Source organism: Canis aureus, chromosome 26 (assembly GCF_053574225.1).
Source record: "Canis aureus isolate CA01 chromosome 26, VMU_Caureus_v.1.0, whole genome shotgun sequence".
NCBI lineage: Eukaryota > Metazoa > Chordata > Mammalia > Carnivora > Canidae > Canis > Canis aureus.
The window spans coordinates 16,446,961-16,462,163 of NC_135636.1; the positions used below are offsets into that span (position 1 = coordinate 16,446,961).

The following is a 15,203-nucleotide window of genomic DNA, read 5'->3' on the forward strand; positions in this document are numbered from 1 at the left end:
TCTTTTTTACGTTGCTGTCAAGTTTTCCCATCACCATTTGTTGAAGAAGCTCTCCCATTGGATATACTTTCCTGCTTTGTCAAAGATTAATTAACCATACATTCTGAGTGTTCTATTCCATTGGTATATGTGTCTGCTTTTGTGCCAATACTATACTATTTTGATTACTACCACTTTGTAATACAACTTAAAGTCTGGAATTGTTATACCTCCAGTTTTGTTTTTCTTTTTCAAGATTTCTTTGGTTATTTGAGGTCTTTTGTGGTTCCATACAAATTTGAGAATTGTTTGTTCTGGTTCTGTGAAAAATTCTTTTGGTATTTTGATAGGGGTTGCATTAAATCTGTAGATTGCTCTGGGCGGTACAGACATTTTGACAATTTTTGTTCCTCCAACTCATGAGCATGGAATGTCATTCCATTTTTTTTTTTTTTTTGCATTGTCTTGAATTTCTTTCATCAGTGTTTTATAGTTCTCAGAGTACAGGTCTTTCACGTCTTTGGTTAAGTTTATTCTTTGATATTTTCTTGGTTTTGGTGCAATAGTAAATAGGATTGTTTTCCGAATTTCACTTTCTGTTGCTTCATTATTAGTGTATAGAAGTGCAATAGATTTCTGGATATTGATTTTGTATCATGTGACTTTACTGAATTCTTTGATCAGTTCTAGTAGTTTTTTGATGGAGTCTTGAGGGATTTTTATAAATAGTATCATGTCATCTGCAAATAGTGAGTTTTATTTCCTACCAATTTGGATGCCTTTTATTTTTTATGTTTCCTAATTGCTGTAGCTAAGATTTTGAATACTGTGTTGAATAAAAGTGTTGAGAGTGGACATCCTTGTCTTGTTTGTGACTTTAGGGGAAAAGCTCTCAGGTTTTCACCATTGAGTATGATGTTTGCTATAGGTTTTTCATACAAGGCCTTTATTAAGTTGAGGTATGTTTTCTCTAGATCTGTTTTGCAGAGGGCTTTTATCATGACAGGATATTATACTTTGTCAAATGCTTTTTCTGCATCTATTGAAATGATCATACAGTTTTTAATCTTATTGTTGTGAGAAATCATGTTGAATGTTTTGTGACTATTGAACTACCTTTGCATTCTGGGAGTAAATGCTACTCGATCATGGTGTGTGTGTGTTTTTTAATGCATTGTTGGATTCAGTTTGCTAATATTTTGTTTAGGTTTTTTACATCTATATTCATGAAAGATGTTGGCCTGTAGTTCTCTTTTTGTATGGTGTCTTTATCAGGTTTTGGTGTCAGAGTGATATTGACCTCATAGAATGAATTTGGAAGTTTTCCTTCCTTTTGTAAGTTTTGGAATAGTTGGAGAATAGGTATTAACTCTTCCTTGAATGTTTGGTAGAATTCACCTTTGAAGCCACCTGGTCCTGGACTTGTTTTTGGGGATTTTTTTTCATTACTGGTTCAATTTCATTGCTCGTAGTTGGTCTTCTCAAATTTTCTATTCTTGATTTAGTTTTGGTAGATCATGTGTTTCTTGGAATTTATCTCTTTCTTCTAGTTTGTATAGTTTGTTGGCATATCATTTTTCACAATATTGTTGTAATTGTATTTTTCTGGTTTTGATTTTTATTTCTTCTCTTTCATTAGTTATTTTGTTTATTTGGGTTCTCTCTTTTTATTGAGTCTGACTAGAAGTTTATCAATTTTGTTGAACTTTTCAAAGAACTTGTTCCTGGTTTCATTGATCTGTCTTATTCTGTTTTTTAAATTTCTGTATTCTTTATTTCTACTCTAATCTTTATCGTTTCCTTCCTTTTGCTGGGTGCAGGTTTTGTTATTTTTTTTTTTTTCTATCGCCTTTAGGTGTAAGGTTAGGTGGTTCATTTGAGATGATTTTTCCCTTGAGGTAGGTCTCTATTACTCAAAACTTCCCTCTTAGAACCACTTTGCTGCATCCCAAAAGTTTTAGACTGTTGTGTTTTCATTTTTATTTGTTTCTATATAATTTTTAAATTTCTTCTTTGATTTCTTGGTTGACCCATTATTGTTTAGCAGCGTGCTATTTAATCTCCATATATTCATGTTCTCTTCAGATTTTTTTCTTGTAGCTGATTTCTAGTTCCATAGCATTGTGGTCAGAAAAGATGCATGATATGACTTCAATCTTGAATTTGTTGAGGCTCATTTTGTGGGCTAATATGTGATATGTTCTGGAGAATGTTCCATTGTATGCTTGAAAAGAGTGTGTATTCTGCTCTTTTAGGATTTTAGGATAGAATGTTCTGAATATATTAAATCCATCTGTTCTAGTGTGTCATTCAAAGCATTGTTTCCTTGTTGGTTTTCTATTTAGTTGATATGTCCATTGATATAAGTGGAGGTGTTAAAGTCCCCTATTATTATTGTATTGCTATCAGTTATTTCCTTTCTGTTCACTGTTAGCTGTTTTATGTATTTGGTGCTCCCATGTTATATCCTCTTGTTGGAATGTCCTCTTTAGGGTTATATATTATCCTTTGTCTATTGTTACAGTCTTTGTTTTAAAATCTATTTTGTCTAAGTATTTTTACCTTGGCTTTCTTTTGATATCCATTTGTATGATATATGTTTCTTCATCCCCCCACTTCCAATCTACAGGTGTTTTTCAGTATGAAATTAGTCTCTTATAGGCAGCATACAGTTGTGTTTTTTTTTTTTGTATCCACTCTGTCACCCTGTGTCTTTTGATTAGATCATTTAGTCCAATTACCATTTAATTTTTTATAGATATGTATTTAATGTCATTTTGTTACCTTTTTGTGGTTGTTTATATAGATTTTCTGTTTTCTTCTCTCTTTCATGGTTTGTTAGCTTTCTTTAGATATACTTGGATTCCTTTCCCTTTATTCTAAGCACATCTATTACTGGCTTTGACTTATGGTTATCATTAGGTTTGTATGTAACATCTATATTAGCAGTTTGTATTAAGTTGATGGCTTTTTAAGTTTGAACCCATTCTTTACTCCTCCCTGCCCCTTCCCCCCGTTTTGGATATATAGTGTCATATTTTACATCCTTTTATCTTATGAATCCCTTGAGTAATTTTTATAGAAATATTTATTTTTACTGTTTTTGTGATTTTTTACTTTTCATACTCTCACTAATGATCTATCCATTCAAAGTATTTCTTGTAGGGCTGGTTTAGTGGTCGTGAACTCCTCTAGTTTTTGTTTGTCTGAGAAACACTTTATTACTTCTATTCTGAATGGTAGTCTTGCTGGATAGAATATCTTGGCTGCAGATTTTTCCCTTTCAGCACTTGGATTATATCATGCTATTCTCTTCTGGCCTGCAAATTTTCTTCTGAAAAATATGCTGATAACCTGATGGGATTTCCCTTATATGTAACTGTTTTCTTTTCTCTTTTTCTTTTGAAAGTTTTTCTTCATACTGATTTTTGCCATTTTAATTTTTATATATCTTGCTGTGGACCTCCTTGGGTTGAATATTGTTGGGGTGGGGGAAATCTCTGTGTCTCCTGGATCTGGATATCTCTTTCCTTCCCCAGATTAGGGAATTTTTCAGCTATTATTCCTTCAAAGAACTTTTCTGCCCCACTTTCTCTCTCTTTTTTCCTCTGAGATCCCTATAATGACAGTGTTATTACACTTGACGAGTCACTGAGTTCCCTAGGACTATTCTTAGTTTGCATATTGTCTTTCCTCACCTTTACTCATCTTGGTTACTTTCTGTTACTCTGTCTTCCAGGTTGTTAGTTTATTCCTCTGCTTCATCTAGCCTGCTATTTATTCCATCAAGGGTATTTTTAATTTCATTTATTGTGTTCTTCATCTCTGATTTGTTTTTGTCTCTGTGTTGTCTCAATGATGTCCTCCAATTTTTTCTCACATCCAGTGAATACATTTATGATCATTATTTTAAATTCTCTATCACTTATATCCTTTTTGCTTAGCTCTCTTGCTGTAGTTTGGTTCTGTTCTTTAATTTGGGTCATATTTTTCTGTCTCCTCATTTTGTCTGACTCTCTGTTTTGTTTTGTTTTTTCCTGTGTTGAGAAAGTCAGCTACTTCTCTTGCTCTTAATGATAATAGCCTTATGAAGAAGAGGTCCTGTAGTGCCCTGCAGTGCAGTGTTCCCTGTTCCCTGGGGCCTGGTGTTTCAGGGTATATCCTCTGTGTAAGTTGCATGTGTTCTGCTATTAGTCTCAGCCTCTTTTTCCTTTAGTCCAATTGTCTGCAAAGACTCTTTTTGCCTATTGTAGGCACTATTTGATCTCCAGTAAGAATGGGGCATATTTTAACATGGTGTGCAGTGGTCTGCTTGCAAAATGAGACCTTCCCCCACTGCTGCTAGAACTGAGGTCTCATAAAACATGCAGGTCAGGAAATGTGGTTTTGGCAGGCTTTGAGCTGGTCTTCAGGGGAAGCAGGCCCATAGTACCAGGACTAAGGTGATGGTGCCTGGGAAGGGTGACCACCAAAGTGTGGTGAGCAGGGTTTGGTTCAGGCAAGTTAGTAAGGAGTGTTGGTGCTGTGCTCATTCCCACAGGTGGCCATTTATGCTGAGGGACAGGGGAGGGAACTAGTACCTGCCAGCTCCTTTATTCCTGGAGGGGTTTCCCTGTGATCCCTGTCTCCCATGCCATGCTCTAAGATGAGCAAATCACTCGTCCTCCTTTCTGCCCCTGGCATTTTTCAAACTGCTAGTTATACGCTTTATCTGCATGAGCTGTTTGTCATGCTGTCTCTTTAAGGGCATGACTCTAATTCCTAATGCCCTCCCAGCCACTGATTTTTTAAATTCCAGACTAAGTCCTGCTAGTTGTAAGAACTCATGAAATTTGTCTCCTCTTACTTTCAGAGGCAAGTCTTATGAGGATTCATCCTCCCTGTTTTGGGGCTCCCGAGTGTGAAAGGCTATCTTTCACCCTCCTCTGGGCCACCAGGTACCCCACTGTGGAAGTCAGGATCCATTTCACTCCCAGACCATGTTTTAATTCTTTCTACCTTCTTCAGTATAGCTTCCTCTCTATCTTTAGTTATGGAGTTTGTTCTGCCAGTCTTTGGATCATTTTCTGGGTTATTTTTGATGATGTGAGTGCTATCTATTTGTATTTGTAGGATGAGTCAAGCTTAGGGTCCTCCTACTCCACCATCTTTCCTCTGACCTCTTCTGTTTTCTTCTAGAATTTCATAGTTTTAGGTTCTAAATTTTAAGTTAATTTCTGAATATGGTGAAATTCTTTTTTGGTTGTATATAGATAGATGTTCAATTATTCCAGCATAATTTTCTAAAAATACTATTAGTAATTTGAAACTCAGATGCTATGTATTATTTCAAAAAAGTTTATATGAACTTCTTTAATAGACCCATAAAACAAAATTTAATTTCTTTGATGACATATCAAGTAAAGTATATGTATGACTTAATGTCTCAATCCTGAATGAAGGACCTGACAAGACTTATAATTATGAGTAAGAAGCTTTTAAGAAAAGAACAAATTCTGGAGAATAATTCATGAAGAATTATAAAACTAAAATTCTTAAAAGTTAATCCTGAGAATTTTAGAAATAAACATTTTATTGGACCAAAGGCTCTTGGTGGCAAGCAAAAGAATGTTACTTTTTTAACTCAAGTAGGAAAAAAATATACTATAATGTATTCTCAGAAAAGACAGGAATCCTGGAAAGTAGACTTATTTAGCCATCAAGAGGAGCAAAAGCCTAGCCAAGACCCAACTCCAGGAAAGGCAACTTTTATCATGGCTGCCTTGTACTTCACCTCTGGATAGCACACCCGCACTACTGCCCCACTGCTCTGTCACTGCTACTCTATATACTTGCTTCTGTGCTGCAAAGCCCACTGACCCCAGACACTCCTTGCTATGTCCTTAAACTTGCTACATCACATCCCCGTTGCCATGGTGGCCATAATGGCTTTGTGAGCCTGTACCTTTCCATCACATTCTGAAGATTCACAGTCCCCACTGGAAGTCAGTCTCCTGTTTACCACATTTTAATCCCCAAGCACAATCCCTAGAAGACATAAAGTGATGAAAAGGAATATGCATATACCCTTGGCATATGTATTAGTGATATTCCTTCTGAACATGAAAGGTTTATGGGTGAGGAGTTACCTTTTTTGTGTTTGTGAACTCTCATATGTATATCATTAAAATCTGGCTTTTCTCTGAAGGGAGGGAAAGAAATTGGGATGGTGGGGGAGGAAGAGGGAGATGTGAAACCAAAGCCAGAAATGTCCACCATGATAATTTTGGCAAATACTTTAATTTTACAAGTATGGAAATTACATTAAAAACTAGTTTCATTGGGGTGCTACCAGAAGAGAAGCTTTACCTAAAGTAACCTTACTTGAACTAAAGTATAGGCACCGGGCCCAATTCCCATTAAGCATAATTCTGGAAAGAGACTGGATTGGTGTTTAACCAAAGTATTTCCAGTTGATCAAATTGGCACCCAGACAGATCTATCTTGTATGGCAACCTGTGAGGTATTAGAAGGACCAGAGGCCAGATTTTTCAAGAAGAGTTATATGAAAACATCCCTTGAAGTGTAATAGTCTTGTGTCTATAAAAATTTGTTCTAGCATTGGCTGCAGGGAGCATGCGCAGATGTCTTATGGTGAATACAACTACCCTGCTTCGTAGGAGGTAATTGTAGTCTTTGGCCAAAGTCTGATAGAAAAAAAAAATTCCCAAATATAAATATTTTCTTTCCAATTGAATATGCCTATAAAAGGAGAAAACTAAAACCATGTCTGGTGTTATGTCAGTTGTTGTATGATTTTTTGTTTAAGACCGTAGCTCAAGGCCATGTGTCTCATTAATTCTGATCCGCCTGTCCCCGCCCCTCCCTCTCCCCTGCCCTGCAATCTTTGGATATGGTGGTTGATGGTGAAACCTTCCCTGTTTCTACAGGCAAGATTAGGCAGTTGTAACTTATTAGATAGTGACTCTGCTATGATAAAGACTATGTTTGCCAATGGAGGTGATTTTTCTTTCTTGGAAGTAATCCTGAACCAGGGTAGCTTTCAGCTTCATTTAACAAAGAAGGAATACACTTCAAGAGAGCCAGATTTTTTTTAGTAAAGCAAAATTTGTTCCCATTTTGCAGATGAGGTGACTGAGGTTTAGAAAATTGAGCTATCTTGGCCAGTGTCCCTAATCAAATAAGTGATAGAAGATGATTCTTTAAAGCTAGAAATACACACCACCACCACACACACACACACACACACACACACACACACACCCCATTCACATGGCTTTTATCAGTCAGAGGAAGCTAAGTTATATTGTAGTAATAACCCCAAATCTTAGTCACTTACATCAATAAAGGTTTTCTGTTTCTTATCCATGCTACCTCATTTCTTCTGCAGACTGTAGATTTGTTCCACGTGTCTTTATTCCCACATGCAGGCTGACTGAGACACATCTGCCTAGATCATTGCTGATCTTATTGTAGAAGGAAAAAAAGTCATGGACGCTCATATATTACCTCTTAAAGCCTCTACTAGAAAAAAACATATCATTTTTGCCCATTTAATGACCAAAACATATATGGCCAAGCCTGACATCAAAGAGGTGGGGAAAGTATCAACCATCTCAGAGTTAAGCAACACAGTTTGGGTAATAATAGAATTTTCCACTTTTTTTGAAGTGTGGTCTGTAGATCAATCAGTATCACTCTAGAACCTTATGTGAAATGCATGCTCTCAGACCTTACCCAAACCTAATCAGAATCTGCATTTTAACAGGATGTTTAGGTGATTCATATGCTGTTAGAGAAGCACTGGCTTAACACACTACTCAAATGTTAGTTACTTATCCCGAAACTTTGATACTTCTTTTGCTAATTTCTTACTTTTATTCCTTCTCTAATATTTTTTTTTTCATGAATTGAAAGGAAGACTGAGATACAGGACAGGATCCCCAGCTTCATCTATAAACTTATGTTAAGCCCTTGATTTAAAGTTTAGGACAAAGTATAAATGTTCTTTTCCTTAAGTATTAACCAAAAGGTGAATACTAATTCACCTTTTGGTTAATACTAATGTAGCCACACAGATCTACCAGGCATCTAATGTAGCCACACAGATCTACCACCTGAGTGGTAAATTCGAAGCTTTCCAAATCCCATAGGGCATGCCTAGGGTAGTTTTTGCTAGAGATATTTTGTTAGGTCTCTGTTTTGTTCAGCAAAAATATATAGACTTCAAGGTGACTGCTGCTCTAACACCAGTGACCTGCAAAGAAAAAAAAAAAAAAGGACATTCTACGTCACAAATCTCTAAACCTACATTCCATCCTTTTGCTACACCAAAATACTTGGCAAAAGCAAAGGCCAAAAATCTACAGCTTTGGAGAATTCTCTGAAAACATACATAAAACTATGAGCTGGAACTGTTGAATGAAATAACACGCCATATTGAACAAAAAGTCTTGGAGAAGAGAAAGAACTCTTACAAACATTAATTCATAGTGTTTATAGGCTCAAAGAAGACAAGCAGAAAAACTCAGGACATCCCTCAGCCTATCGTTTTATTTGAGTTGATGGTGGAGAGGCTGTAGGAAAAGAAGGAAGAGTATGGCTTAAAAAGAAGAGTATGGTTTTGGTATCCAGAAAAGAATTCTGGCCTTGAATCTACCTTGGCTAGCCATATGACCATGAACAAACAACTCACTTTTCTGTTGACCTGAAGCCTGTGTGTTCCACAAGGTTAAGTTACTGATATAAACCTAGTGAATTTCAAGAATTCCTCATTTTCTATCCGTTTTATCAGTTTGGCTTGTGTTTAAGAATTCCTTAAAAAAAATATTCTGCAGCTTGACAAAAACAGGATCTCCATGGTACCTTCTTACTGTAACATGCTTTGCTATCAGCACAAAGGACACTGTGGTGGTAATGGTTGAGATGAAGAAGTTTTCATCTGCTATACCAAATGGGAGAAAATGTAAATTAGCCTAATAATCAAAGGTATTGTTTATTTCCAAAAGTGTGAAGATTCACTTTTTACAGATACTTAGCTTCCACAGAGGGTGAGAACAGCAAAGAATCAAGCCCTTATATATAAGGTTATATATATACATATATATATATAACCACATATATAAACACCATATAACATGAATGGTATTTAATGTGTGGGCTTTAGGCTATCTTAGCCCTGGTATATACTGAATAGTGACCCTAGCTAATCCCATCATATTTGTATTAGCAATTTAATTTCAAATATGATATGAATATATTTGTGCCTAACTTTGTAAGACTGTTGTGAAGACCAAATGAGGCGCTGCACACAAATCATTTAATAAAGTTCCTGGAACATAGTATATTGTCAATAAATGCTGTTGTGATTATTATTGTCACAATAATAATTAAATTATAACCTTGCTACAAGTTTAGTTACTATATTTTGTAGATTGAATTCTGTCCCTAACTTCTACTACATGTATAAATGAAGAAAAATGCCATTTTCCAATGAAAGAAGGTTTATAAAGAGGGCTTTGGAAAACACAAAATACTATAGAGATTAAAATATTTATCTGATTATCAATATTTAGTCTGTAATAGTCACCCATGAATAGCTTACATAGAAGAAGAAGGAAGAAGAATGGATTTAATTAGACTCTAAGAAAACCTGACTAGGCCTTGAAATGATTATGGATTTCATGATTGTGGTAGACTGTTACAGTAGCAACCCCCAGTGAATCATGCCTCCCTGAGTCTACGCCCTTATGTAGTCTCTTTCCATTTTGATCCTGGGATTGCTCAGGCGACTAGTTTTGGCCGAGGGAAGACAGCAAACATGATGCAGGGAGAAGTTTGCTCCTGGGGCTTACAGTCTTAGAATGCTGCCGTCATGTGAAGAAGCCCAAATTGACTACTAATGATGGATAGCCCAACCAGCAGCCAGTCCCAAGCACCAGACCTGTGAGTTGAGGCCATTTTAGTCTCTGTAGCCCAGGTGATCTGTCAGGCAACTGCAGCCATTAATAGTGACTTCAGCGGAGACTGGCAAAAGAAGTGCCCAGCAGAGCCAAGCCCTAATTGCTGACCTGCAGAATCCTATGCAAATAAAATGGTGGTGGTTTTAAGCCACTGTTTTTGGTATGGTCTGTTATGCAGCAATTGATAAATGATACACAGGGAGGAAAAAAAGGAAATAAAATTCACCTATGTATCCTTCAACCTTCTGAGCACTATTAAATTTATGACGAGTGTCAAGGGATATTCTTCTGTTTCTAGTGGATGAGGGACCTAAGCTAAGTTGAAGCAGCTCTACATCTAGAGTAGCACAAAGTGGGCATCAGTGTCAAATTTAGTGACTCTCATCTCACCTTCCTTATTTTTGCAACGGGTTAATAAAATATTTGTGTTTATAAAATATTTACATGTACTGTTTTATTTAATACCCCAAATCTCCCAATAAACTTAAATATCCATTTTCTTCCTTATGATGAAAATAAAAAAAAAAAGACTGTAGAGAAATCTGGTGACTTGCCCAAAAGATTAGGGTTAATAAGGTTGAAAGAAATCCAGATCATTTCCCCCAATACTCTGTTTCATGGCTACCCAGTTAACCTATTTGGTGAATCCCTACTGAGGTTGAAAAAGGAAAAAAATAAAAATAAATTGATCTGCTGATGGGGTACAAGTGTGAAGGCCAACCTCAAACAGTAACATGAATGTTATATACTTTATTCAACCGTTAATAATTTGAATATTTTCCAATTATTTCTACAAATTATGTCCTTGATTTTCCCCATAGTTTAAAGTCAAACAATGTGGAAAGTTGCTAAAAATGGGAACTGATGTTTGCTTACATAATTACCTCATTTGCTACTTGATGATCTCAGCTTTGAAATCCAATTTTATAGAAAAAAGGAGCAGTTAGAAAATGAAGTCATGTCCTCATTTTCAGAGAGGTTTTAAAGTCCCTTTTGAGGCTCTAAAATATGATGAGCTTTAAACCCTGAATGGTCAAACTGGTATTTGGATATCTCTGAATAATGTCCTTCTTAGTATGTATACTACAACTTTCCTCATTTTGCAGCATAAAATGCTCAAGTGGGTGTCAGTAGGTGTAACTTGTCACCATTTTTAAGCCTTAGTGACTTCATATATAAAGTAAATGTTTTTTTAAAAGATTTTATTTATTTATTCATGAGAAACAGAGAGAGGCAGAGACAGAAGTAGAGGAAGAAGCAGGCTCCATGCAGGGAGCCTGATGCAGTACTCGATCCTGGGACCGCGGGATCATGCCCAGAACGGAAGGCAGATGCTCAAACCACTGCGCCACCCAGGCATCCTAAAGTAAATATTAACTACTATCCTGTCATGGAATAGCCACATGTGTAATGTATCCAGTAGAGTACCTGTCTTATAGAAAGCTCCCAATAAACAGTGATTGCTTTCATTATTACCACCCACCTTGTAAGGTAGGTGCAGCAGATATTAAATTTCTCATCTGTCCATAATGGGCAATAAAGCTGAGCAGAGTTAATACATCTGATTTAGTCTTGCACAGGAAATTAGTGTCTATGAGTCAGAGCTAGAGCTATAGTCTCATCTTCTGTCTGTACCATATTCCTGCCAGATCACATGGTTATAGTCATGTAATGATAAAACACAAAACTCTCTCAATTAATACAGCATTTACATATCTAATATTTATGGAGTGCCTCTATTTTGAAAAGTATCATGCTAGGAACTGTGAAAGCTGTACAAATGGTATTGCATAATGGACAGATGCATGGCATTTAGAGACAGTAAGACTGGGCTCTAACTCTTCCCTCTCATCAATTCTCTGAATTTGAAAAAATTAACTTTCTCAAGACTTGATTTCCTCATATTTAAAATAATAATAATTAGATTTATTTCTCATCACAACTCTGTGCAGAAGATTAATACAAAGGGTGTAAAGTCCTAGCAAGACTCATAAATCATATCTGTTAATTGTATATTATGCTTGCCATTTATCCTGATCTTAAAGAGCTTATAATCTGGTAGGGGATATAGGACATTAACATTAAATATATAGTAAGGAAAAAAGAAGTGAATGCCTGTGGACAGAATAGATTAAGTATCGTGGGATGTGAAGGGGAGGACATCTTACCTCTAGCTGTGGAATCTGACAAGGTTTTTTTGGAAGAAATATTATTTGAACTGGGCCCTAAAATACAGATGGATTTGGTGCATGTAAAGACTTTTAATAGGCTCCGTTTTCTTTCTTTCTTTTTTTTTTTTTAAGGTTTTACTTATTTATTCATGAGAGACACAGACAGAGGGAGAAAGCAGGCTCTATGCAGGAAACCTGACATGTGACTCGATCCTGGGTCTCCAGGATCAGACCCTGGGCCAAAGGCAGCGCTAAACCACTGAGCCATCCGGGCTGCCCATTAGACTCCGTTTTCATAAAGAGTTATATTTCATACTGGGCATGGGTATTGTATATAATATTTTTGGTAAAGAAATGTTTGCATATTATTGAACTGAACCATCAGGAAGCAAGGAAATTGTTTGTGGTTATAGAGAAGAAATCTCAGTTGTCCTTTTGTGTCCTGTTTTCTGACCCACTTTCTTTACTAAGCATTGATCCCAAAGAAGTATCTGTTGACAGAAGGAGTAATTCAATACTACTTTTCCCTATTAGAGTATAATCCCTATCAAGATTATAATCTTGAAAGATTATAAAATCCTACATGCTTAGAATCAGGTTCTGCCATCTACTGTTGTGGAATCAAACATGCTGTATAAGTAAAGAGTGATATTTTCCTGAGTGGCCAATGTAATTACTTTTGTTCCAGAAGCCAGCAGGGTGGGACCTGGATCACCCTTCACATTCCAGCAAAACCCCTACTAACAAGTGAAACTAAATTGCTTCTCTCCCCTCTATGCATCTGGGTCCATTTGTGCAGGCCAAATAGATTAGCCTCTGATATCTTGAAACAGATGTTTGCTATTGGAATTGTCATATGTGTGCAACATGTTCCACAAGTTGGTGGGGATATTCTGGGCTTCAGGGTGTGTAGAGACATCATTCTGGGTGGGGTTTTCCAAACAATCAGTGTGGGTGAGAGTGTTGCTGGCAAGGTTTTGCTCTCCTTAGCTCTTTCCTCAGTAGGAGAGCTGCATGGAGGAAAGTGCCAGGTGTTTATGAGAAGGATGAATGTGTTTGGACCCTAATGTGTACATTAGTTAAGACCTGGTCAAGAAAACCAAAGACACACCAGCTGTTTTAACACAAAGTATTTAACGTAGGAAATATAGTGAGTAGGAAAAGGCAAAACTGGAAAACTAATATAACAAGTAATTGCAGGAAGAACTATGACCCTGGGATTTGAGGAGAAAAGAGAAGACATTGGGCATTACTAAAATGGAGAAAGCTTGAAAAAAAAAAAAAAAAGTCTTGCAGTGGTGACCCTGACTTCTAAGATGAGGAAGCTTCCAAACTGAAGCTGATATCCCAGAAACACAAGAGAGTGACCCTGCAGAGCTGGTAATTAGAACCATGACTGGCTGGCTGTTACTGGAGGCTGGAAGAGTTTGCAGTGAGCTATTGCTGGGAATTCAAGGAAACTGGAAACTGGAACCAACTGACTGTCTTGAGTTTGCATGCCTATGCCCCATTCTTTACCCACTGACTCAAAATCTTAGAGTAGGCATGGGCATGTATAATTTTTAACAATCTTTCCAACTGCTAGTTGACATTGTCAACACATGTGGGACTACTGTACCTTTGCCCTCTTTGCCAAAGTGTTCTAAGATGTTCTCAACTGATTTAATATGTCTATGGATTGTCTTTGGCTGTCCTGTCCTTTCCAGCAATGGGTGGTATGGATACATGAGCTGTCACCAGCCATAACTTTCTAATTGGGTATCAGATAGTCAGTTACTAGATCTGTCTAGGTCATATTGCCAATACTTTATTCCCAGTGCTTGCATCAACCTGGCGAATTAGCCACAGGGCAACTAATTATTCATTCACTTAGTGCTTATTATATGCCAAAAAATATGTGAGGAGCAAACATCCAACTTAAGTAAAAACCAACATAGTCTTGGCCCCTATGTAGCTTTCATCTACTAGAAGTGAGGCATTTACAAATAAACACATTAATCAGTATGTGGTTGCAAATCTAGGTAAATTTTCTAAAGAAGCAGAAGAATAGAATATTACAAAAGAGTATTATGGTAGATTGGTTGCAAAAATGGCCCTAATTAATCTACTTACTCTACCTGTACAATCTGCAACATGACCCTGGAGTTCTTCCCAGTAAGAGGTAAAGTCTGTTTCCTTACCTCTTTGAATCTGAGCTGGCCTCTGTGACTTGCTTTAGCAAATAGAATGTTGTGGTAGTGACACTATGTCTTTTCCAAGACTGAGTAATACCTGATAGTGTCATGTGAACAATATCAAGCTATTGTGCTAAAGGATATCTGACCATGTGAGCTGGGATGACTTGTCTCATGTGAGTTAGACCTCACGGAGCAGAGATGGATTATCCCAGCTAAAACCATTCCAACCAAGATCCCTGAGCAGCTGACACTGGATGAGCTGTGCAGTTGAGCTCAAATCACCTACCTGAGACATCCAGAGCAAAAAAAGTGTTTGATTTTAAACCATTGGGTTTTAAGTGTTTTTTTTATGCAACAAAAGAAATTGATAGTTGTAATCAAAGTAGGGAAAAATCTGTACTTTAGAATTAAGTATCCTTCTGAGTTTTCTGATTCTGATTCTGCATGGGGACATTCTGGGTCTCATTGCTTTAAGCTGTTTTTAATTCTCTATGCTGTACAGAACTGATGTCAGTGCAAATGATTCCTATCTGTAGATATGCAAATGAATTGTATTTATGGAGGAACAACCCTCTTCCCTGTGGAAAAGCCAGTTTTGAGCCCATTGCAACTTCATTTCAATATTCTTTTTTAAATTATTGTAAAATTTTTATTTATTTGAGAGAGAGATAGAGCACAAGCATGGAGGAAAAGAAGAAGCAGGCCCCCAGCTGAACAAGGAGCCTGATGTGGGACTCAATTCTAAGACCGTAGGATCATGACCTAAGCTGAAGGCAGACACTTAATCAGCTGGGCCACCCAGGCACACCTCAATATTCTTGATCTATAAAGGTGTTAGTTTCAATTTGCATACTCTTTATTACAACTTTATTATATTTATACAGCATATATGTTTATAACTTATATTGCATAAA

At 36.7% G+C, this 15,203-nt stretch overlaps 1 long non-coding RNA gene across 1 annotated transcript in view; it reads left to right on the plus strand.

The window, feature by feature from the left end:
- The window catches only part of LOC144297931 (uncharacterized), a 101,164-nt gene that overhangs the window by 32,383 nt on the left and 53,578 nt on the right, over positions 1-15,203 (plus strand). The window lies entirely within an intron of this gene.